This window comes from Zalophus californianus, chromosome X, assembly GCF_009762305.2.
Source record: "Zalophus californianus isolate mZalCal1 chromosome X, mZalCal1.pri.v2, whole genome shotgun sequence".
In the NCBI taxonomy this organism is placed as follows: Eukaryota; Metazoa; Chordata; class Mammalia; order Carnivora; family Otariidae; genus Zalophus; species Zalophus californianus.
In genome coordinates this window covers 19,365,131-19,390,194 of record NC_045612.1, presented here as the reverse complement: position 1 = coordinate 19,390,194, position 25,064 = coordinate 19,365,131, and the positions used below count along the sequence as shown (strand labels likewise).

At 44.4% G+C, this 25,064-nt stretch overlaps 1 non-coding gene across 1 annotated transcript; it reads left to right on the top strand.

Moving 5' to 3' along the window:
* Positions 1 to 1,046: 1,046 nt before the first annotated feature.
* TRNAA-CGC lies at positions 1,047 to 1,119 on the top strand. The gene has a single exon. It is a non-coding gene; the product is annotated as a tRNA-Ala (tRNA).
* The last annotated feature ends 23,945 nt before the right edge of the window (positions 1,120 to 25,064 follow it).

Sequence of the window (25,064 nt, the reverse complement as noted above, 5' to 3'; positions counted from 1 at the left end):
AGTTTTATTTCTTTGTACTTTAGCAAGCAGGTTTACTTTTCAGACTTGAATTTTCCTAGAATCTTCAAAATGGAAGATTTGCATTCCAGTTCAGACCATCTCTATGATGCCGACTTTTCATTTTTTAAAAAAGATTTTATTTATTTATTGGGGGAGAGAGAGCACGAGTGGGGGGAGAGGCACAGGGAGAAGGAGATTGCAGACTCCCCACTGAGCAGGGAGCCCAACACGGGGCTCGATCCCAGGACCCTCAGATCATGACCTGAGCTGAAGGCAGACGCTTAACCGACTTTGCCACCCAGGTGCCCCTGGACTTTTCATTTTGATGTTAAATTTCATTGCAGAAACTCTAGTGAACTATATTGCTTAAACTGGCTAAACATAAATTTTGAGGAGAAAAATAGATTTTAAGGTTTTAAAGTCTTGGGGTTTTAAGCCTTGAGTTCATTCAAAAAAAAAAAAACATATTGATTAAGTATCTACCATATGTCATATATTAAGGATAGAGCAGTGAAGAAACAGACAAAAATCCCTGCCCTGATGCCTCAAGTAACTTACATTATGGGAGGAGGAGATGGAGAATGTTCATAAACAAGACAAATGAGTAAAATATATGGTGAGTCAGACTGTACTATGTGCTAAGTAGAAATAAGGAATGCCCAGGAGGGAAGTGGTTGCATCGTGGATAGGGCGGTCAGGGAAGGCCTCGCTGGGTAGGTGATCCTTGAGCAAAGATCTGAAGGAGATGAGAAAGCAAGCCATGAAGATAGCTGGGATAAGAGTTGCCCAGGCAGAGGAACAATAAGTGCAAAGGTGCTGAGGTAAGGCCCAGGGAGTCTGAAGAACAGCAACATGTCCTGTGTTGTTGGAGAGGAGTGGACAAGGGGAGGAGCAGTAAGAGATGAGGGCAGAGAGGTAACAGGGAACCAGTTCATGCAGGCCCTGAAGTGGACAGATGGCTTGGTCTTTTACTCTGGGGGAATGGAGGGTTTAAGCAGAGGAGTGGCATGACATCACTTAGGTTTTAAGAGAATCACTGTAGGGGTGCCTGGCTGGCTCAGTCAGTAGAGCATGTGACTCGCGATCTTAGGGTCATGAGTTCAAGCCCCACGTCGGGCATAGAGCTTACTTAAAAAAAAAAAAGTTGGGGGGATGCCTGGGTGGCACAGTCGGTTAAGCGTCCGACTCTTGGTTTGGCCTCGGGTGGTGATCTCAGGGTCATGAGATTGAGCCCCACTTCGGGCTCCACACTCAGCATGGAGTCTGCTTGGATTCTCTCCCTCTCCCTGTGCCTCGCCCCCCCTGCGGAGACAGTCTCTCTCTCTCTCTCAAATAAATAAGTAAATCTTAAAAAAAAAAAAAAAGAAAAGAAAAGAAAATCACTTTGGCTATGATGTGGAAAATAAACTTTGGAGGTAAGATGAGAGGCAAGAGAGAAAGCTAGAGACCAGCTAATAAGCCGTAATAATGCAGGAAAGAAATATGGTGCCTTCCACTAGAGTAGTGACAGTAGAGGCAGTAAGAAGTGATTGGATTATGGATATCTTTTGAAGGTAGAGACAACTGGGCTGCTGATGAACTTTTTTTTTTAATATTGTAAGATAAAGACAGGAATCAAAACTGACTTCAAGGTATAAAAGGCCTGAGCAACTGAAAGAATGGAAGTGCTATTATTAAGGTAGATAGAGAAGACTAGGAAAAGCAGTTTTAGGGGAGCAGGTCAAGAGCTCTGGACATGCTAAGTCTGAGTTGTCAATCAGACATTCAAGTGGAGATACCTGCTAAGTGGTTGGATATATGAATGTGGAGTTCCATAGAGAGGTCTAGGCTGGAGAAATTACATTTAAGAGTTAACAGCATGAGTGTAGCACTTACAAAAGAGAAGAGGTGCCAAGATTGAGCCCTATGAATCTCCAATGTTTAGGCGTCAGGAAAACAAGGTGAGCATAGCAAAGATGTTTGAGAAAGAAGAGCCAGAGAAATAGAATGCGGTGTCCTGCAAGCCAAGTGAAGAGAGCATTCAAGGAAAACAAAGTAATACATTTTGTCAAATGCTGCTGATAGGACAAATAAGATGAGAAGTGATAATCAGTAATTGGATTTGGCAATGAGGAAGTCACTGATGGCTGTGATAAGTGCAATTCTGATGCAGGAATAAGGGCAAAAGACTAATTGGAATGGGCTCCTGCAGGCACCCGGGTAGCTCAGTGGGTTAAGCACCTGCCTTAGGCTCAGGTCATGATCCCAGGGTCCTGAGATGGAGACCCACATCGCCTCGGGCTCCCTGCTCAGCGGGGAGTCTGCTTCTCCCTCTTCCTCTGCCCCTCCCCCTTCTTGTGCTTTCTTGCTCTCGCTCTCTCAAATAAATAAATAAAACCTTAAAAAAAAAAAAACAGGCTCGTGAGAAAACAGGAGAGGAATTGGTGATAGGGAATATGGTTAACTCTTCCAAGGAGTTTTGCTGTAAGCAGGAGAGAGAGACTGGGCAGTACATGGAGGAAGTGGAGAGAGGGTTTTATTTTGTTATGTTTTTAGGATAGGGGAATGCTTCAGTATGGGAAAGCTCCAGTAAAGACAGAAAAACTGATGATGTAGGAGCATGAAGAATTGTTGGAGTACTGTCCTTAAGTAGGGAGAGGTCACCAGCTCTGGAGTACAGGGAGAGTGCCTCTGGTAGGAGCAGGGGCAGTGAGTCCAGAAACAAGGCACAGTATAATGAGCACAGATATCAGTAGGTGGGCCCATATAATGACATGAGCCTACGACAAATCTCTGATGAGTGCTTCTATTTTCTCAGTGAGATTGCAAGCAAGGCCATCAGCTGAGAGTGAGGATGGGAAAGGAGATGTTGGAGTTTGAGAAGACAGGAGACGGTATGAAACAGCTGTCTAGGGCTCCTGGGTGGCTCAGTCAGTTCAGTGTCTGCCTTTGGCTAAGGTCATGATCCCAGGGTCCTGGGATCGAGCCCCACACTGGGCTCCCAGCTCAGGGGGGAGTCTGCTTCTCCCTCTTCCTCTCTGTGATCTCTCTCGCTCTCACTCTCTCTCTCTCTCAAATGAATAAATACAATCTTTGGGGGAAAAAAACCCAGCTGTCTAGGAGAGTGGGAGAATGAACGTACTAGGGAAATGTATTATAACTGGCAGCAGCAGTAAGAACCCACTCGAGGTTCATTGCCAAGAATATAAAGTAAGATCATTCCCCAGGGTTCTGCATTTTTCTCCAGCCATGTTGATCCAGGTTTCAGGCTACCCATGATTAACGTATGATTCTTAACTGTTTCTGGAAGCAAAACAATCAACACTGTCCACCATTAATCCTAGTAGGATACCCCCAGTGAGAAGTGTATCAGGAAAGTGGCTCCAGGAAGGAGAGAATCTCAACAGACCACTGATCTCCTTTCCCAAAGGGAAGAGCTGTATCCCCAGCTGGCCAGGTGCTTAATGGTTAAGAGAACAAAAAGCTAGGGAGAGTTGGGGGAGGGGACGCTTAATCTCCCACCATGAATGTGGAAAGATTTCTTAAATACTCCTGGCTTCTTTCCTCATCTCTTACTTGTTGCTCCCCATTGGAGAAGAGACTGACTTAACTGGTGAGCTTGCATCAATAACCTGTGCATCTTTGCCTTGGCCTCCTCCCTTCTTCTCTTTCGGGACCTGCCTGCCTGCACAGGCTGGTGCTTTCTGATCTGCTTGCTCCACTTTCCCAGAGGCTTAGTGGGGCGGGCGTTGCCCCTCTGGGGCAGACCTGAAATGTCGCAGGGGACAGTTCCAATTAAGCATTGGTAAGGTCCTCAAACCTCAGCTATGTTCTCCCATCATCTGTATGAGTAGGAACACTGATTATTCTGATTTCCATTTGCCTGACCCCTGGTTCTTTTTTTTTAAAGATTTATTTATTTATTTATTTTGAGACAGTGAGAATGAGAGAGAGAGAGAGAGAGAGTACATGAAAGGGGGGAGGGTTAGAGGGAGAAGCAGGCTCCTCACTGAGCAGGGAGCCCGATGCGGGACTCGATCCCGGGACTCCAGGATCATGACCTGGGCCTAAGGCAGTCGCTTAACCAACTGAGCCACCCAGGCGCCCTGCCTGACCCCTGGTTCTATCTCTCCATTGGTTCTAACCTCAGTTAGGAGCACGGGGGTATTTATTAGTTCCCTCAAACCCCAAGACAAGTGTTCACGTTGTTCAAAGTAAAACCGATTATTTAAGGGGATGGGAAATAGAACCATATATTGGGAAACTATATAGCTATATGATAAAATAGTAAATTAAAGACGTGCCTGAAACACAGTGAGTGCTCATTAAACATATATTGAATGGATTTTGGACAGAGGTAGGGACAGCCGTCTAACCAGCCCAAGATCGACTACAAGCGTCATTTTGGCTAGAACAAAGATTTTGGTGTCTTTTTTTTTTTTTTTTACTTCATTTCTAAAATTTTTATTGCAAATATAAAATATAAAGCATTTCCCCACAACTCCCCTTTATAAAACAGGATGGAATCTAACAGAGAATTGGGTATACCTTCACAAAGGGCCCTAATAATAATAGTGAGCCTAATGCTAATACTAATCCTGGTAAGATCTAACATTTATTGAATGCTCGCTTTATGCCAAGCACTGTTTTCAGGGATTCACACGCATTATCTCATTTAATTCCCACAACAACCACACAAGGCAATTACTATTATTATCTCTGTTTCAGGCCAAATTAATTAACTTGGCTAAGGTCAGACAGCTAGTAAGACGAAAGAACAGGAACTGACACTCAGGAAGTCTGGTTCCAGAGCTGCCTTCTTAACCATTAAATTATACTGCCCCAGTAAGTCAGTAATTGAGCAGGCAATATATGCTCCCTAGCAAGAGCACCAAAGCAAAGCACCCACCACAGGGAATTACTGAAATCCACAGAAACAAGCCCTGGTTTCTGATGGCATTCATAATCTACTCTACGCAACAAGAAGGCACATTCCATGGATAATGAGACTCTGTGAGCCTATTTGCTGACACTCACTCCATACTTCCCAGTTGAACAGGCCCAGAAATAGAAAATCTTAAGTGGATTTAAAGGGAGACTCTGACCTCTCACCTTGAGTCAAGAAAGTGAGTCCTAATCTTCCAAATCGATAAAACACCAGTGGTTGAGAGGGCAAATCCCAATCCTATGGATTGGGTCAGCGCAAAGTGGAGGTATACTGTACTGTAGGGGAAATGAACAGAGGCAGGAATCCTGCTAATGCTGCTGGATCCATGGCCAGACGCTCTCAGGAGGAAATCTCCTTGTGATCTGGAGCAGGCACTATTCTGTGCCCTTTCAGGAGCGAATGGAAGCAGCCTTACTCGGCATCCCTACACACTGCACGGGGCAGTGACATCACCAACCTTGTTCTTAACACCCCGCTGACAGTAATTTATGGCCACACAGAGCAGGGAAGAAAGAAAGGAGACGAGAAAGAAACTAGTAATTGCTAATTTCTAACGCTGTGCTAGGTGGTTTCTTATATGCTCTCTCATTTAATGAAGTAAGTTTTATCTCCAATTTACAGATAAGGAAACTGAGGCGGGGAGCAGCGAACTGATTGTGGTCAGAGTCACAAAGCCACCAGGTAGCAGAGATGTGAATGAAATTTGTGTTTATCTGTTTCAAAGCCTGTATGTTTTCAGTATCGTTCTCTTTGAAGGAGCCTGAGTCCTCAATGGGTCCAATTCCCTTATTTTAAAAATGCAGAAATTGAGGCCAAGAGCATGAATCACCTTGCCCAAGGTCACAGGTTTCACTAACTTTCCTGTGGGTATATACTCTAAGGAAGCAGAGTGAGGACATTCCCAATCCCTGCAGGGCCCTAGGTAGTAGGAAATTTTGCTGTCCCCTTCAGAGGGCGCACATCATCCTCCTTGGCCCCCGGGGCACAGTGGAAACAAGAGTAATATCTGGACACCCTTTGGAATTAGTTTTTCTCAGCATCATGATGAACACTTTCCATGTATGACTCACAGGCCAGTATTATTTTCCCATTTTCTGAGGAGAAAAAGACACTGTGTGGCTTGAATCAAATTTTAACTAGAGAGTCCTATTTAAACTGCATCCCAAGCCATGGACAGCTCTCAAAGACCAGGGCAATGAAGGTCTGAGCCTGCCTTCACTAAGACAGGGAATAAAAATGGAGCAGTGCCCCTTCTCATTTCTTACCCCACTCCAAGTCAAGCTGCTTTTTGCACATGCTTGGCATGGGCCTTACTGGACTATTCCTTGGGATTTGTAGAACTTTCTAGAAATGGATCTAGGGCAAAGATTTCGTGAATTTGGGCCATGAGATTTTTAGGACCCTGGTGAGGACCAGGCTAGGTCTCAGTGCTGATGAGTATAATGCCTCCTTATAGAAAATCCTGAGATTTAATAATTATTTAGGGACCAAGGAGATACCACGATCCCCATTACATTGAACAGGAAGTGGAACAGTGGGCTTCATAGTCAGTCAGGGACTTAGAGTACATTTACTGAGTGCCCATTCGGTGCCAGGATCTGTGCTCATAGGATCAGGTTAGATGACAATGAATATTACCGATGTGTCCCTATCCTCATGGAACTTCCTGTAGGGCATGTTTATCACCACTAAGACAACTGAGAAGCTCCCCTTCTTGGGAGGATGATGGAGATAAAATGATGGAGGTAGCCAATGTCAAAGAGGTTACTGCCTATGTTCTCCTCTAGGATTTTGATGGATTCCTGTCTCACATTGACGGGTATTAAGGAGGGCACATATTGTGATGAGCACTGGGTGTTATACACAACTAATGAATTGTTGAACAGTACATCAGCTTATGATGTACTATATGCTGGCTAACGTAACATATAAAAAAAAAATGATGGAAGTAAGAATGAACTCACTGGACAGCGTGCCAGAGAGAAAACATGCCGTGCAGAGAAACTGAGGTCACGTAACACCATCAAGGACTTGATTCCAGGCTGGGATGACTGCGGGAAGCAGTGAGTTAGGGGTAGTTTAGAAAGACCTTAGAAGAGGAAGTAGCTTCTGGAGGCAACTCTGGCAGGCTAAGAGGAAGGCTCAAAGGAAAGACTTGTTAAGAGAGGCTAGCAGAAGCTCTGGAAGGACACAGCCGTGGAGCTGAGTTCAGCTGCCAGCCTAACAAGCGGTCTCAGACTGAAACTCAAGGGTTATGGCTGGGGCTAGCCTATGGAGAAAGGATGGAGAGTCCTCTAAATCAGGAGTAAGGAACAGCTCACCAGTATGAAGGGGAAGAGAGGAGTGAGTGAATAGAACAGGAAAAAAAAATCTATGGTTCGAACCTCATTAGCATGACCCGAGCTAAAGTGAGGAAAGCCAGGAGACATACAACTTGTCTTAATGGATTTCCTCCATTACCTCATCCCTCTGGCCCAGAGTAGCAAAGAAGAGCATCCTCCCTGTAGCCTCATGATGCAGACAGAGGCTAGTACTGGAAAGAAAATAAAGAGGCCAAAGTCCAAAGCTGTGTGGTCTTTTGTGGAGGAACCTCTGTGACCTGACATGGTGGCAACAGAACCTTAGGCTGCAGGGTGCCCTGGGTGTAGGCTGTCCAGATCCATCTATATCAGGGAGGCAGGGAGGCAGGCCTTGGCCGTCAGGGCATCCCAACACTTTGCATACTGGGCATTGCATCGCTTCACTAGCCCCAGGACTAATTTTGAACCATAGACTATCACAACTGGAGCGGTTATTATAAACCTTACAGAACCGTGGTTCTTAACCTAATGCTTCTTCTCAATAAAAAGTTAACTCCTCCCATTATCCCAAAATGAAAACCATCGATGATTCAACCTGCCTACACACGTAATTAAAAAAAAAATAATAATGTCCTGTGATGTAAATGAGGGGAAAATGGGAAAGTGATTTATTATAAAACAATATTTCTTTCTTTTTTTTAAATTTTATTATGTTATGTTAGTCACCATACAATACATCATTAGTTTTTGATGTAGTGATCCATGATTCAAAAACAATATTTATTTCTACATACAAAGGCTTGGGCAGAAATACATGAGAAGACAAACATGCCCCGAGAAATTTCCAAAACCTCTTCTGACGGGCAGTGCTAGCCTGCTGAGGACCATTGTTCTGCCCTGTCCTCAATTGCCACATGGACAAACTGGATCCCAGAGAAAGGAAGCATCACATCACAGGTCCCTTCTTTTGCCTGGTCACCGCAGCCTTTCAGTGGGGCCCACCAGAGTGATCCTTCCTTTTAATCCCTGGGCTGTATGGTAGCAGGAGTGACTAGAAGCATGCCATCACCTCTCTGATTCTGTTTTCTCGTATGTAAATTGGAGATAAGCCAGTACCTACTCCATAGGATCAACATAACGTATGAATGAGGTCTGACACGTGATAAGCTTCAGTAAGTGGTAATTATCACTATCAGTATTTGGGGCACACTGATAACTGCTTCCTGCACCCTGTTCATACAGTTGTCACCACTTCATTACCAAGGTTGCTGCCACCACCACTGCTACTGGGGTCCCAATGGGGAGCATCACTTCCTTTCAGTAACATTTGCTTGGCCAGCGTAATGTGATCTATTCTCATAGGCATACCACTTTGTCTTAGGAGAGGTATCCTGACTATTTTGGTTTTGTTCTTTCCTTTGCTATAGAATAAGGTCCAAAAGATCACGCCAGAGGGCAATATGAGGCTCACCCTCCAGTGCCCCATTAAATGCAATTCTCAATGCCCCCAGACTAGTGTCACAGAAAAGAGCCCAGGGACTGCACTTTCTCTCCTACTTTCAAGTGAGTTCCTGTCAACCCCCAATGTTGGAACAGTCTTTGTCTCCTCTTCTTTGTTCACGTTTTCAATCCTGCTATGCTGAGAGCCTTCACATTTATCCCAGGAGGGCCCTGTCCTTACACAAATAAGACTCCTGGTAGCTTATCCTTCTTATCACAAAGTTCCCAAAATAGAAAACTGGATTTGGTCCCCATTGTGACCTTGTCTCAGTAATTTGGATAAACCCTATGGTTCCTTTCAACAATAATGAACCTCTGACTTGGGGCTTAGCCAGCCTGTAAGGCTGCCCGGCTCACTCTCCAGGGTCTGGAGTCTGACAACAGCAGAGGAGGGGAGGCACAGTTAGATACATGCAGGGGTCTTGGACCTTGGCGAACAACTGACTTCCACAAGCAAGTATGTTCTTCACACAGCTGTTGAGACACCTGAACACACACTCTTTCTCCTCTAACCCTTTCTGCCCCCCCATGTGAAAGCACATTTCCCCAACAACTAATGTAAACAAGGGGTCTTGAGAACTGTTTGTAAGGAGTATGTGTGGAAGAGGGGTGCTATGTCTCATCCTTTGTAATTGATGCTGGCTAGAGATACCTGCATGAATTTTATACCCATCCATATTATCATACCCCTAAGGCCCCAGTAGATGAAAAATAATTTCTTCAACATGATTTCTCAAGTTTCTTTTTCACAGCTCTGAGACTATCACACTACCAGTAGCCCTCAGGGTACCTGCCAGCTTCCTGGTGGGGGCTGCTCTGTGGTGTTTCCATCATAGCAAAGCACAGGGGTGGGTAGAAGCAGGCAGGCACATGTGTACGCACGCAAGAGCGCATGCATGCGCGTACGCAAGCACGCACGTACACACGCACGCACGCCTTGGCATAAAGCCAGAGTTCGCTTTCCGTACTCGGAAGCGGCTTCTCCACACCCTTCGAAACTCTCCGACAAAAGAAAAAAGAACCTTAAAGTCACTTTTTAATGTTTGAAATATGCGAATCATCATTATTAAAACCCCTCAAGCATGCAGTATCACACATACTTGAACTGAACATTCTTGAATATAATTTCCCTATCAACAGAGATATATGTAACCAAGGAGAAATAAGCAGGGACCTGTGTGGGCACAAATAGGCCCATGCCTCCAAATCATTACCTGAATTTTGTCCCAGTGGGACCCAGAACTGCTTGGGAGAATATTTAAAAACGGAGATTTAAACTTAATGTAAATTGTACTTGGATGACCAGGAGGAGAACAAAACTGCGAAGTCAAGACTCTGATGGGTTTTGTAAAAATCAGGAAATCAACACAGTATTGAAGACGATGACAGCAGGAGATAGAGCAGCTAGCCCCTTTAAACTCACAGAAGCCACAGACCAGAACATGCCACGCCCCACACAGCATCTCTGACTCAAACGGCATCATCCTCCCCTGCTGTCTCCATCCTCCTTGTGGTCACCGAACCAGGTCTCTGCCCTCCCTGCAGCACCTCATCACTCTGTACCTTCCACTCCATTTGAATCATGACCACATGATCTGGTCACAGCAGCCTCCCTTTCCAGGTTGCACACTCTGGTCAGCTAGTTTAATGGTGCCCTCCTCACTACCTTGGACTTGGACTCCCTTCTGTTCGTAAGTTTCAGTTGAGCTTGTTGCAGCTATCTGACTTCGTGGCCATGAGAAGCTGCGGCCCAGCATGACAATAAAGAGTTCAGGCTCTGGAATCTGATGGAACTGGATTTGAAACCACTTGCTAGCTGTATGAGGTTTAGCAAGTTACTTAACTTCTCCAAGCCTCAGCTTCCTTTTCTGAAAAACGGAGAGTATGATAGCACTGAAATCACCGGATTATTGTAAGGATAAATGATGTCACCCATGTGAAATGTCTGGCCCAGAGTAGGCATTTGGTAAGCATTAGCCATTTTCTTTGTTGTCCTCGCCATCATCATCACCATCATCATTATCATCAGTCCTGCTCCCAGTGTGATAAACCTGTTCAGGTGACCCTTTCACAGAAAGCTCCTTCTGTTTAACTCTGAAATATTCCACTTATAAAACCCATGGAAATAAAGAAATGTCTTCCTTTCATCCTCTGATCTCATTTCAGTTGCAATCCTATGCCCCAAGTCTTTCAGAGTTATGCAAATTAATTCCAGGATTTTTTCTGATGGTTACGTGCCTGCCCCAAGGCTGCAAAGAGCTGTGGAGAGCAAGATACTGGCCCTTGGGCTACCGTAATGAAAGGTAAGCACTGCCGCCCACTAGGACCGTACACAATGGACAATTCCTCAGCGGCAGACTAGAGAACTATTAAGGAGTTCAGTGGTAGACAGCCAAAGCATGGCAAATGTCTACTATACCTGGGACTGCGGTGTGCAAACAACCGGCCCAGACCTTCTGAAGACAAAGCTTAATAAATGTTGGCCGTCTTTTCCGTTTTCCTAACAGCCACCCATCCACTGGAAGAAGAGTAGCATAGCAAGGGAGTCATCACATTCCAGGACGCTGATCCATGGTGCTAGGATTTTGAGGGTCTGCCTCTTTCTTGGGATTTCCTCTCCAGGCAATCTCTTGCTTCCATGATATTAGGCAGGTAACAGCTCTGTTCTCTTTGTCTCCCTCTTCTCACTCTCGGTCTTTTGGCTTGATTCCTTGTGTGAGATAAGGCGGTAAGAGGAGGTCAGGGGTGCAGAAAGATGGGCCAGTGTTTCTAGGTATAGAGGAAAATGCCCTTGCTCTGATCCTCTGAATTTCCCTCTCCAGTTTTCGCCCCCAAGATCATCCTTCATTGTTAGATATTACCACTCTGGCAGCAAGAAAGTACATGTGAGTCAGTGGCAAGTATATTAAAAGATTAAGGCGACAGAGTAAGAGAGCCAGAACCAGAGTCAGAGCTTAGCCCAAACCTTAGCCCAGTAGCCTGACATCCCATAGGATAAAAGCCCATTTGAGCTTCTCCCGATATAACAAAGGTATTGTCAAAGCTCCCCCAGTGTCCCATGGACCTTTCCACATCCTCAGGCCAAGTTCCAACTGCCAGTATCTGCACGACTGCTTGAGACCTCTTTCCCAGAACTGCAGATCTCCATGCTGTCTCCATGGGCAGCAATCCAAAAAAATGCCAGTGAATTAACCTCCCTGCCGCCCCCCAGAGCGGTGAGATGTGGCTCAGAAGCTGGTGTATAAATACTTCAGCTGCCTGGCCCCTTGAGTGGGATAACTCTGCGGTGTGGTGTGTGCTACACCATTTTCCAGAGTTGCCCTCTCTGGTTAAGTGTCAGTCCATCACTGTGGTACCTGGCTTAATAGCACAGTCTTTATAGAGTGTCTTCATTTCCTTTATAACGATCCTGTTCCCTTACAGGTGTTACCCGCAATTCCCAAACAAACTGCATCCATTCAAATCCTTGTCTCAGAATCTGATTCCTGGAGAACCCAAGCCAAGATTCTATGATTACCCTTGAGTTAGTCCATAAAGAGCACTGAATGAGACAGTCTTTACCAAAATATTTTTGCTTTTGTGTCTTACAGTGATCTGTCTAATGAACCTTTGGTTCCTAAATCATAGCCTAATGAGGACTTGCTAGTCAAATGGGATATAGAGAGAGTAACTATAGATCAGATATAGTATAATATACTTAAATAATTTCCTCTTGAGAATATCAATCTCCTAAATGTAAGGGATGTGGAGAATTATCCTTTTAGTATGAGGTAGGAATGTTGGGATCAAGGGTCATTTTCACAAACTGGCAAACTAAGGGGATTAGGAAAAGCCACTCCTGATCACTAGAAAATGTAAACTTTCTCTGAATAAGCCAAATGAATACAAAAACGCTTGCCAAGATTTGTTTGAAATTTGCTTGAAAAAATTAAGGATAAAGATTTCTGGAACAAGCTGAATCCATTTAAAAAACAAAGTATAAATGGAACAATATGCTATCAGCTTCAACAACAAACGAATGACAAAATCAACAACAAAAATACAAACTCATTTTTTGAGCACTTACGTGTAGACAGTTTGCTAAATGTGTTATGTGTGGTATTTCGCTTAATCCTCACCAATAAACTCTTAAAGGTATTATTTTTTTATCCTCATTTTACACATGAGAAAACTAAGGCACAGAAAGGTTGAGTCACACAGCTAGTAAAGGGTATAGATAAGATTTGAAATCATGTTTTTCTACTCCAAAGCTTATGCATATTCTAATTTACTTCTTTGCTTCCCGCTCATGTACGTTTTTATTACTGTGTTTCTCTTCATGTGTGTTTATTTTCAATAAAGATCAGTTATAAAACGTAGAACTGAATGCGATTTAATGTTCGAATCTTAGAATAGCTTATAATAACTGTGTAAATAAATTCAGTAATGAGAAAAAAAATCCTTAGTTGGATCATGTATCTAACCTGGGATTCATAAATTATGGTTGCCATGTTCATAATGAGTCTACAGCACATCATATGTCCAATCAGGCCTGGGGATTCCACACACTTGGCTTTTCGACAGAACCAAATCTGGTATGGTTTACACTCCTGATAGGGCTTTTGTGTTCCCAATCGTCACATCCCTGCAGAGTGCTTTGTGCATAGTAGGCTTTTGATAAATGCATTTAATTGAGTCCCAAGTCTTCTTCGGACTGGTCTCCAGCCCCAAGGCCCTCAAATAAGATTGCAAGTACAATCAACCCGATCACCGGGGTTTGAGGTAACTGCTTTACCCTTTCTGAAGTCAAGGATGAGAAGCTCTTTCCTTGATCCCACCTCCCCAGCACTAAACAATTTTCAGTTTTCTCCCGGGTCTTGAGGCTTGATTCCCAGGGCCTCAGGATTCTGTGTCCTCCCATGTTCCTGGGCACTAACAATACATCCCCCCCTCCTCCTCAGAAGTACTCTGGGCCTTCCTGCCTCTTTGCCTTTATTTGCAGAATTCCCTTGGCCTGGGATAGCCCCTCCCCCATGTCTTGGCTTCTGCCTGGCTCTTGTCTCAGATTCCCGAACCTTGCCTGAACCAGGTACAGATGTAATTCCAGCCCCGGTCTCCAGTCCCGACTCTCCAGACCAGCTGGGAGTACTTACTTCAGCCTACTGGGGTCTCCAACCTTGACCTGGCCCCTCAGATCTGGTGGTTGGCCAGCGTGAGCCTGATAAGAGCCCTGAAAAGTCACCACCGGCGTGTGTGTGTGTCAGCTGGAAGCCCGGTTTCCAGCCTGCGCCTGCAAATATCTGACTTATTTACTCGTTCTGCCTTTTGTTTGAGTTCTTTGAACACAGCAGGTTCCCCCAAATGATTTCAGACAGCGCAGAAAGAAACCTGCCCTCATCAGTCCAGGAGTGAAATGACAAGTCAGGCCTGTAAATAGGATTCTGGCCTTTTCTACAGCTTGGCTCCGCTGCCTGTAGAGACATGCAGCCCCGCGGCACACCCCCACAGAGATGCATGGCAGGACAGGAGCTGGTAAGATGAGTATTGACATGGTTTGTGCACCTTTAGATAGAGGATTTTATTTGAAAGGGAGATGAGGCTCAGAGTCCTGTTGACTCCATCAAGGAGAGCAGTGATGTGATGTGTTGTTAAGAGGGTCTCCCTGGCCATTTAGGAAATCCAGTCACTTGGCCTGAACTGTGCCAGCCCTCAGCATACATTGTAAACAATTCCCCCACTTTCTTCCTTTATTGCCTTCAGACAACTGAACGTGCTTTAGATATATTTCTGGAATCACAGAAAAGCAAAGCGCTCCTGTGTTTGCCTGAGATACATTTTCATGCGCGGTTATGCCACCCCCCCCCCTTTCTGGCCAAACTTGCACGCTCAGCTGGAAATGAAAGCTCCAGGTGGTTGGAACCCTAACTGTCCCCGCTAATGGGCCAGCCTTGGCCAGCACAGGGCCTCCTTGCCATTACTGTGCCATGTGGGAGCACAGGTCCCTACTTGCCTGGACGCGTGCTGCTTTGTAACTGCCCGACCCTGACCACCGTCCCTCCCCCTCCTCACCAGCTCTTCAGTCCCCTGCAAGTCCTCATCGCCATACCTCCACCCGTGCTATTTAAAATTATTATAGCACATATATAATGCTTGCTTTCGCCTCTACGAAAACATTTCTACCAGTAAGAAGAGGCTCACCCGTTGATTTTGTTTCCAACGTGTTGGCATTTTTTTCCCAATAGAGTTGAATCCATTTGTTAATGCTATTTACTCTATTGATTGGAAATACCAGGGGGTCACGCTCCCTAAAGGGGCCCTTCACACAGTAAAGGGCAACCCAGATTGGATTAGCTTATTTAGCAAGGGTGTCAGCTCCTCTCAGACATCAGTGCCTCTGAGACACCCCCTTCCATTTTAAGTCACTGTTCTTAAGAAAGTTAAGATCCTTTTGAATAATCTGAGATGTGTGAAATAAGGTTAGTCACAGGATTTCCTGCCACCAGAGCTCACAAACAAACTTTCCTCACTTCCTCTTTTTTAAAGTTCAATTTAGACTCACAGATCTAGCTGCTTTTGTTTGAGTGGTTACAGTCTCCACCCTGTTACCAATGGTTAAAAGGGTTGACAGACTCTCAAGTTCTCTCTCTCTCTCTTGCTCTCTCGCTCACTCACTCTTGCTCTCCTGCTCTTTCTCACTCTCTTTCTCTCCCTCTGTCACTCTTTGCCTCTGTTTCACTCTGTCTCTGCCTCTGTCACACACACACACACACACACACACACACACACACACACACACACACACACCCTAGAGGCACTGAAACAACAGACACTCTTTCCATCATAAACTTAGACTCAGAAAACTCAGTTTCTTCTAGTTTTGGCTTCTTCGTCTCTCTTCCTTACAGGCTTTGTTATCTGTCTTCCAATCCATGGACCTGGACATCCTCAGATCTCCAGGCTCTGAACTTTTTCTAGCCTCCTGCAAATTCTCTCTCTCTCTCTCTACTGTGTAACCTCATTGCACCTATACCTCCCCATAGGACCAATGTTCCTATACCATTGTCATGTAGGGCCCTGGGCTCAGCTAAACTGTGAGCTTCTTGAAGGGAGGGATTCGGTTTTATACATGTCTGCATCCAGTAGCTTTGCTCCAGATCCTCAATATTTGTTAAATAAATGGAGACAAAAGTAACAAATCAGGTAAGGTGTTATTCCTCCCAGGTAACAACATCTTAGTTCAATTACAGCTTATGCTGCCACAAGGCCATGAAATATAGAATCTCACAGTGGGAATTTCAGACCCTGAGGGATGGTTACCCCATTTGGACATATTTCAGGGTTTTTTTTTTTTAAGATTTTATTTATTTATTTGACAGAGAGAGACACAGCGAGAGAGGAAACACAAGCAGGGGGAGTGGGAGAGGGAGAAGCAGGCTTCCCGCGGGCAGGGAGCCCGAAGTGGGGCTCGATCCCAGGACCCTGGGATCATGACCTGAGCCGAAGGCAGATGCTTAACGACTGAGCCACCCAGGCGCTCCATATTTCAGGTTATTAAGACACCATGTGTGATGAGGCTAGAGATTTCTTTATTCAGAGTTATAGGTTCCCCATTTTCATCAGACCGTCCAGATTTTCCACCAGCATTCCTCTCCTTCCATATTATCCACTGAGGACCAACACAACAAGTAATTTAAGTTTATAACTATGTATCTCTCTAATGTAAAGAAATTCCAAGCTATGCACTATATACCAGTAAAGTTTCTCCAGGTACAGGTCACATGACTCATTTTGCTTGGATGTAAGCCATGGGTGGATTCTATTCAGGATCCATCTGCTGGCATTCCTTTCTAATCCACAGGTCCTTTCTCAGAGTGATGGGATTCTGATTGGTTCACTTTACTTCTACTCTCCGGAGTAGAAGACTGGATCTATTATCTTTGGTTCTCATTCTGGTTTCTGGAGGAGTAAGGCACTTTTTTGCTTGAACCCTAGATGGAACCCATTTGCTTCTGGTAGAACCCATTTCTATGTATGCAGTCTGCATCCTCATTACCAACACAGCTGGTACATTCTGACTACTCTGTTCTATGAATTATGCTTCTTTTTACCTCCCTTCCCCAGCCTATGACATAGGCCTTGCTCTCTCCATGAACTTTCCTATGTACTTCTCTGTCTTAGGAGGTTCTGCCTGGCATTACCCACTACCATGCATCTAGAATCCTTTGCTTTGGATCTTCCTGTTTTCCTTTCTTCACTCTTCAGCCAATCCCTGTCCCCCAGCCTACATTTTTCCTATCATAGCTTGTCTGCTCTTTTAGTTTTCTGAAAATGCCTCAGTTAATTCTTCATCACATGCCAACTGAGGGTCAACTTCACTTTCTCCTCCCATCCCTGATCCAGGTAAAGGGACCCCTCTACCACCTAATTAAACAATTTAAGAGCAAGGACCATGGCTTATGCTTCCACGTGTCCCATACCACAATAAGCACAGGGCTTTAAGCATAGCCAGTACTCAATAAAGATTTGTTGATTCAGTTTTCTTGAACGACATCCCCCACCTAGCATCCCCCACAGCACATCCGTGTTTTCAAGACAATTCGGATTTACTTCAACTTTACTGCGAAAATACTTAAGGCCCCACATTTAGGAATGAAAACAACTACTTCCAGCTCTCTGGCGTGGTGGCTGGGTAGCAGTTCAAAATCCCTTTTGAGGGAAGACACGTAGCTTCCTAGTCAGCTAGCTGAGAGTGGAGGGGAACATTTCTACAGGTTGTGCTCTATTATCACAGGGAGTCGAAACCATAAGCAGGAAAACCACTGGCATCACATTCTGTTTAAGTGTAAGGGGAGACTTGGCAGTGCTGACCTGGGAAAGGCAGCCCAATGGGCAGTACCAAATGTCCACCTTGATTTATTCAAAGTTTGACAGGTTAAATGAAAAGCAAGGGTGCTTTCTTCTCCTCAATGAAAATAATGAATATGAATTCCCTTTAAGAATTCCAGATAGATTTAAGTATTCCAACCATGGGACATCCCAGCGAGGTAGAATTCTGCCTCCTAACACTTGGAGGAATCTAGTTTCAGTTTCTAAGTACTTTCCTTGAGTCAGTCTCCGGGGGGATGATATTGCTCCCTAAATGACAGAAAACACCTTCACCTTTAAAAGGACTTGGGTTTATTAAATCTGATTTACAATGAGTACTGTGACAGTTGCCAGATGGCAAATATTCAATTGCTGTTGGCCCTTCATAAGTAATCATCGTTTCTAAAGGGAAAAGGTGCTTCCCTAGTTTCAAATCTTCTCCTGAACTGCTCTAGACTTTCAGTCGGTACCACACAATATCTCAATTATAAAATGTCGTATGTTGCTCCTTAGCAAAATGAATTGCATAATTCTCTTTTCAGCGAGGCTTGGATCTAGTACCTCCCTACATGTCACAGAGTTGGGCATATGGCAGATAATGAATCACTGCTTATGAGTTTCACGTAATAAACAGCTTTTACTCCCTACTATGTTCCAAATGCTGTCGTAGGCAGAAAGGCTGGGTATACATTTCATCAGACAAGTCTTTGGCCCTTATTGCAGAGTACAGTGGATCACATGAACATGGAAATCAATAATTACAGCCAAACTTGTTAAATGCCATAACAAGAGTTTAAATGAAGATGAATGGGAGCACTGCATCAGGGTGAGACTATATCATTGAAGACATCTGTTCAAGGCTGCTCCTATATACTAAGGTAGACAACAGGAGAAAAAAAACTTTCCAATAGAATGAAAAGCACAGAACAAGATAGGTCCTGAGAGGTTCAAGGAGGAGAGAGCTAGTTCTAGCCAGAGCATGCAGTGTATAAGAAGGAGAAGGACGAGATGAGGCAGGGCCATGCTAAGGAATTGGGTGTTGAGGAGCCATCAATGGGTTTACAATCGAGTGTGGTGTTCAGATCCGCACTGTTAAATAGCCCACTTTAGCAGCAACACGCAGGACAGATCAGACAGTTATGAGCAGACCAGTTAGGAGACTACTACAATCATCCGGGTGAGTAACATACAATGATGCCTTAGGCTAGGGCCATGGAAGTGGGGACGGGAAGCTCAAGAGTGGATAGATTTGAGAAGTATTATGGGGGTAAAATGAATAGCATCTCATGACAGGTAGAAGGACAGGTCAGACAGGGGAACCCCGGGAGACAGTGAGAGTGTTCATCGAGATCAGCTGTGAAGTCAAGAGCCCAGAGTTTGGAGTCAATGCTGGAATGGTTGTCACTTAGCTGTGAGGTCTGGGGCAAGGCTTCTCTCCCTGGAAACTCGCTTTCCTCACGGGAGAAGCAAAAATAGCTATGACTTACCTCACAGATCTGTTGTAGGAGTTAAATGAAATCATGCGGGAAAATGTGCTTTACATGCTGGAAGGGGCTACATACAAATGTTAATTGTTATCCCGTTGACTTGAAAACTCACTTTTTGAATCTAGCAAAGCCAAACCCTGGCCTTTTTCCTTAGAACCAGTTACTGACACTGTGTCTCTCATAATTAAAGAAAATGTTGCTTGTGCAGGACAGGTAGGCAGAAGGGCTTATTCAAGGCATAATGACGAGTCAAGATGACAAGTCAATCACCCACACCCTCCAGTCCTCTCCCCTATGCTGCCAAGCAGGAAATGGCTGTCAGGGGTTATTGTGCAGGTGACAGTTAACAGCCATACTTTTAACATTCCCTCAAACCTACTGCTTTGGCCTGCTTTTAGTCACATTGGTAAGAACTCATTGTTTATGTCCTAAAAAAGCAACAGTTGTAACTTGGTGATTTGAGATTTGTTTATACCAGCTAATCAGTGGATTCTGAACAAGAAGAATGTCCTCAGGCCCAAGGAGGACACGAACACAAATGTTATTTTCTCTGAACTGTCAATTAAAAGTCTACATGAATAATAATAAACATGACCATTGAGTTGGTCACCAGTGATGTCTTGCCCCTAAACTCCTATCTTGAAATGGGGTTGCACTTCCACTGCCTTCCTCTAAATGGTTTTTGTGAAGGAAACCACATCTTGTTTGTACAGGTTGACCAGAGATCACACACACAGTTTCTATGTGAATAGGTAATGTGTGCTTCTGCCTCTAGCTCTCTTTCATCTGTTGGCCTTCTACACTGCTCTGAGTTCTCAGGGTACCAGTTCAGTTGTCAACTACACACATTTGATTAGACCTCATCCTTCCAAAGTATGGCTTTTGGGTCTCTGTTGGAACACAGGGACCCTCCCGTCTTCATGTATTTGTTGGGCTTATTTCTTATGTTATTTCAGGTTTATTTCTTTCCAGCATTGAAGAAATTTGCTAGAGTTTTTATGTTGAGGTGGCATAAATCTAAATACACTGAAGTAGTAGTCCACAAAGAATATATTATATATATTTGAGAATAAAATACAACCTTAAATTTTTATCTTTATAGTAACAGCTAACATTTCTTGATCACTTTTGCCATCCCGGACATTCCACTAAGTGCTTTACATGAACTATCCCATTTAATTCTCAAGACAACCCTGCATGGTACGTGCTATTATTACCTTCAAAGATCAGCAAATCCAGGCTCAGAACAATTAGAAATTTGCCCAAGTCCACATACCTAGAAAGTGGCAGATCTTATAATTTGAACCCGAGTCTGTCTGATGCCAGAACTCGGTTTCTTAACCGTTATAGAATGCTGTTTATATGATACCATTTCATGTATTCTAATTACTACTGGCTGAAAGCCAAATAGGTCTGCAAGAGAAGCTTGTCTTCTGGTACTGTTCTGCTTCCCTCTTCTAGGAACTTCCCTACTTCATCCCCACATGTCCCATCCTGTGTCTTCATAGTGCCTCAGAATCTGACCTAAGTCTGTTCTTTGGGAATATGAACCTCAGCCTCTACTATATTCCCACTGATATATACCAGACTTTCTTAAGGCACCTCTTTCAGTTAGGTGTTCGATGGAAAGGATCTGATAAAATTAATTTATACCTGGATGCTAATGACTGACAATGATTTATTACTCCTTTCAGAGATATCTGCATTTGCACAATGGAATCTTACCTTAACCCAGAATCAATAAGAGGGGACCCGAAAATTTCAAGTCAGGGTCTTCTCGGTGCTACCATATTTGTCATGCCATCTGGACATGGGCTGAGCATGCTGCTCATCACATCTCTGAATGAGAAAGCTAGTATAAGCAGTATGCTAGTTTGTGAGTCATTCAAGAGAAAATGTAGGGGCACCTGGGTGGCTCAGTCGTTAAGCGTCTGCCTTCGGCTCAGGTCATGGTCCCAGGGTCCTGGCATCAAGCCCCACATCGGGCTCCCTGCTCAGCGGGAAGCCTGCTTCTCCCTCTTCCACTCCCCCTGCTTGTGTTCCCTCTCTTGCTGTCTCTCTCTCTGTCAAATAAACAAATAAAATCTTTTAAAAGAGAGAGAGAGAAAATGTAGAAAATCATATGTGGGATTACTACAGGATTTATCTGAAGCCATGTAAAAAATTATTGTCCAAGTCATCATTAGAGGTGGCATTAGCATTATTGGACAGGAATTGCATATTTAGGAAACTACTATTGGAATGAGATATTTGCTAAGCTTTCTTTGGGGTCTTTGAAGTACCATTCTGGAGAATCATATTATCTCTTTGTCTAGATGATTATTACTAAAACTTCTTTGTGTAACTGAATATGCAAAGCCCTATATAACACTAAGGAGTTAGCATTATATTTGAGTTTTCAAGTAACAGAGATGCAGTCATGGTGTAGATCTATCCATATTCTGTTACCCATGTTCCACTGGGACCTGCAATTGTGAAATAGCTGGCTGAGGTTAGGGTTACAAACTATGTCCATGAAACCGAATGAGGCTAACTTAAACAAATGGGAATTGAACCACCAACTTTGACCTCAGTAATTACATGCTCTAAACAACTGAGATTTGCCAGTATCTGAATAAGATTTAATAAATTCACTCTCTGGAACTGAAAGTTCGACTTTTTTCAGGAGGACCTAACCTACTCACAGCCAAACATATCCAGTACATAATTTGTAAATATCTGCCGCATACTATGTACCATTCACTATACATAAAAGTTATACTCTCTCCACAAATATAGAAATAAAATAATAGCTGAGTCACAGGATGAATGTTTTAGCTGTGAAAACACTCTAAAACACAATACAGATATAGATCAATACTATTGTCATAATTAGAAGAGTCTGTTTTCTGGAAAACCAGAATCATATATATAATAACAATCCGACACATACACGGGAATGGAAAGTATTAAGAGGAGGAGTAACGTGATCAAATCTGTGTTTTACGAAGATTACTTTGGCAGAGGTGTGAAGAATGGGTAGGCAGGGAATGAGAAGCATGGAAAAGTGGGATGGGGAGAAAGAGACACTGGCCATAGGGAGGCCAATTATTAGGACACTCCTGCAAATAGTTCAGGCAAGAGATGATGAATTCAAGAGACATTATGGAGGGTAGACTTAATGAGTCTTGGCAATCGAAAAAAATAAATAATAATTCTTCACATCTGAGAAGCAAGAACTACTAAAGAGTAGATGCTATAAACCATCACTTTTCTTCCTCATTTACTTTAGGCAATATAGAAATTCAGTTGGCTCAGCGGTAGATAGTGGTTGGGCAATCAAATTCCTTCCTTTCCATTTGTTTTCTGTTCCTTCTGAGAGCATTATCAAGGAGCCACAAATCTCTTAAGTCTGAGTTCTGCTCTCAGGACTCAGCGTATCAGGCAGGGGTACCTTCCACGGGGGCCTGTATAAAAGTCCCAGGAAGTGGCTTGGTCCCCAGTTCAGGGCATTCATTCATGGATGCCACCCGCAGTCTAGCCAAGTGGAGAATCTGATTATTGGCCAAAGAGGACTGCAAAAGGCTCAAGTCAGAGAAGTAATAGCAAGTGCCAGGTCCCAGGGTGAGGCAAGGCGGTAAGAGGAAAAATGAGTCACGAGGTCAGAAATGAGAACAGACTGAGGAAGGGTTAGGAATGAGTGTGAGATAAGCTGGGGTGAATGGTTCAGGACAGAAGCCATGAATTCTGAAAGAATGAGGGAGGCCTGTTTTCATGTAATGTGGGCAGGTTGGTACAGGCAAATACCTGGTAGCTTAAAGGCACTGAACAGGCCCGGACACCTTATATGGAATCCCTAATCTAAAGTGTCTCTGCCTCAAGAGCTAAAGAAACTTACATTCTTATAATTACAGCAGAGTTTCCTATTTGTGTTTCAGTTTCTGAAGATTTGCACTAGAAATAGACCTTCTCGGTAAGTGAGGCCACAAGCTCTTTCGCCCCCTTGGAATTCATGGGACAGATGATTTCTAATCCCGAAATCTAAATACAAGGCTATCCATCTTTCTTATTCTATTGGGTTACTATTTTCAAAGACAAATCCTCTAATCTATAAACACAGACTGCTTCATTAACTGTGTTTAACAGGTAGCAGAGGCTTAGTTACTGACAACTGCCCGGCGGTGACTTGGAATCCAGCCCTTGGTTTTTCCAATTTGCTGTAACATGATACAGAGCACAGAGCACATATTTTGCCTTAAGAGAGATGTCTAATTTTGTTAAACTTTTCGCTCAGGCTGCCATCATCTGTGCACGCTGCTTTAGGCTCTGCAAGAAGTTTGTACTGGCCTTGTGGTTGACAAAGAGTAAAACAAGGAAGTAGGAAAAGTGCAAGAAGAAACTATAGTGAATCCTTCTCCCACCACCCCCGCTTCTCCCCCCCCCCCAACCCCCCCCCCCGGCCCAAATATAGTAGTAGTTATAAAAGGGATAAAAAGCTTAAGTCAGAAAAAGCTTGTGAGGGAAAATCCAAGCTGGGAAAGGTTCCGTAATCACAGCTGTCTCTGACTCTTTCCCATCTGAGTTTTGACCTTTGTTCTACTCCAAGGCTGCCCCCAGCCTTCTAGCCAGGGCCACCACTGACACTGTCATCCTTGCTTTCCAGTAGTCCTCTCAGTACACTGGCCCTCCTAGACCGGTGATGGGCAATTCCCTTTCTTCTGCCAGAACAGGGGAGGCATTTTTCAAGTGGATTTTTACTAAGAGGAGACAAAAGCAAGGAAACTCTGATGCCCAGAACTGGACAGGATTCTCTATTTTGCCTGGGTGGCTCAGTTGTTAAGCGTCTGCCTTCGGCTCAGGTCATGGTCCCAGGGTCCTGGGATCGAGCCCCGCATCGGGCTCCCTGCTCGGTGGGGAGCCCGCTTCTCCCTCTCCCACTCCCCCTGCTTGTGGTCCCTCTCTCGCTGTGTCTCTCCCTGTAAAATAAATAAATAAAATCTTTAAAAAAAAAAAAAAAGACAGTGATTCTCAAAGTGGGCTCTGGAGGTCAGCATCAGCAACACCAAGGGACTCATTAGAAATGCAAATGCTCAGGCCCCATCCCAGACCTCCTGAATCAGCAACTCTGGGAGTGAGGCCCAACAGCCACCTGTCGTTCAGGAAAGCCTTCAGGTGATTCTAACCCCGGCTCACGTTTGAGAACCACTGTTCTAAGGAAACCGCAACCTAGTCCTGGGTAGCCTTGACCAGTGCCCCCTGCAGAGCACACAGCCTCCTCTACATTCGGGCCAGAGGACTCCATGTTCTGGGCTAGCATGTGCGCCAAGTATTACTACTACTAACCATCACTTCAGGAGCTTCCACATCTTCTGCCTGTTGCTCACGGGCTCTACCCTGTCCTAAGTGTATTACACTCAGCGTTACATTTAACCCTCGTAACATTCTTAGCTGCATCTTCCAAATGAGGAGACGTAGAGTCAGAGAAGGGAGTTGCCAAAGGGATGCCACGTCATAAGGGACAGGCCGGGATTCATACCTAGGTGTCTGTGACTCCAAAGCCCATCGGCACAACCTTGATATCACACTGCCTCCACATGGCTGAGTGGCTTCTGTGCCAGGCACCACTGTCTGGGCAGCGTCTGTAACCGTGAGTCTCCTCCTCGTGCACTGGCCCTTTCACATATCGTCCCAGGACAAGTTACTTAACCTCACTGAGCTTCAGTTCCCTTGTCTGTCGAATGGAGAAATAATCCTTAACCTCAGAGGGTGGCCGGGAGGATCCAACAGGTAAATGTATGTGAAAGTGTTGTCAACTGTAACAGAAACAAAAGGCCTAATTGTCTCCTCTCTACAGATGAGGAAACCTATGGTCAGTGTGGTTACCTGGGAGACAAAAGGCTGTTGGCTTTCCACCTGTTATTTGAGGGTGTGGGGAGGGCTCTGCTCCCCGAATTTTTCTCTCAAGTAGAGAGCCGTATTTAATAAGTAGTAGTCTCTATTAAGATGAAGATGTTCTCCAGCAGAGTA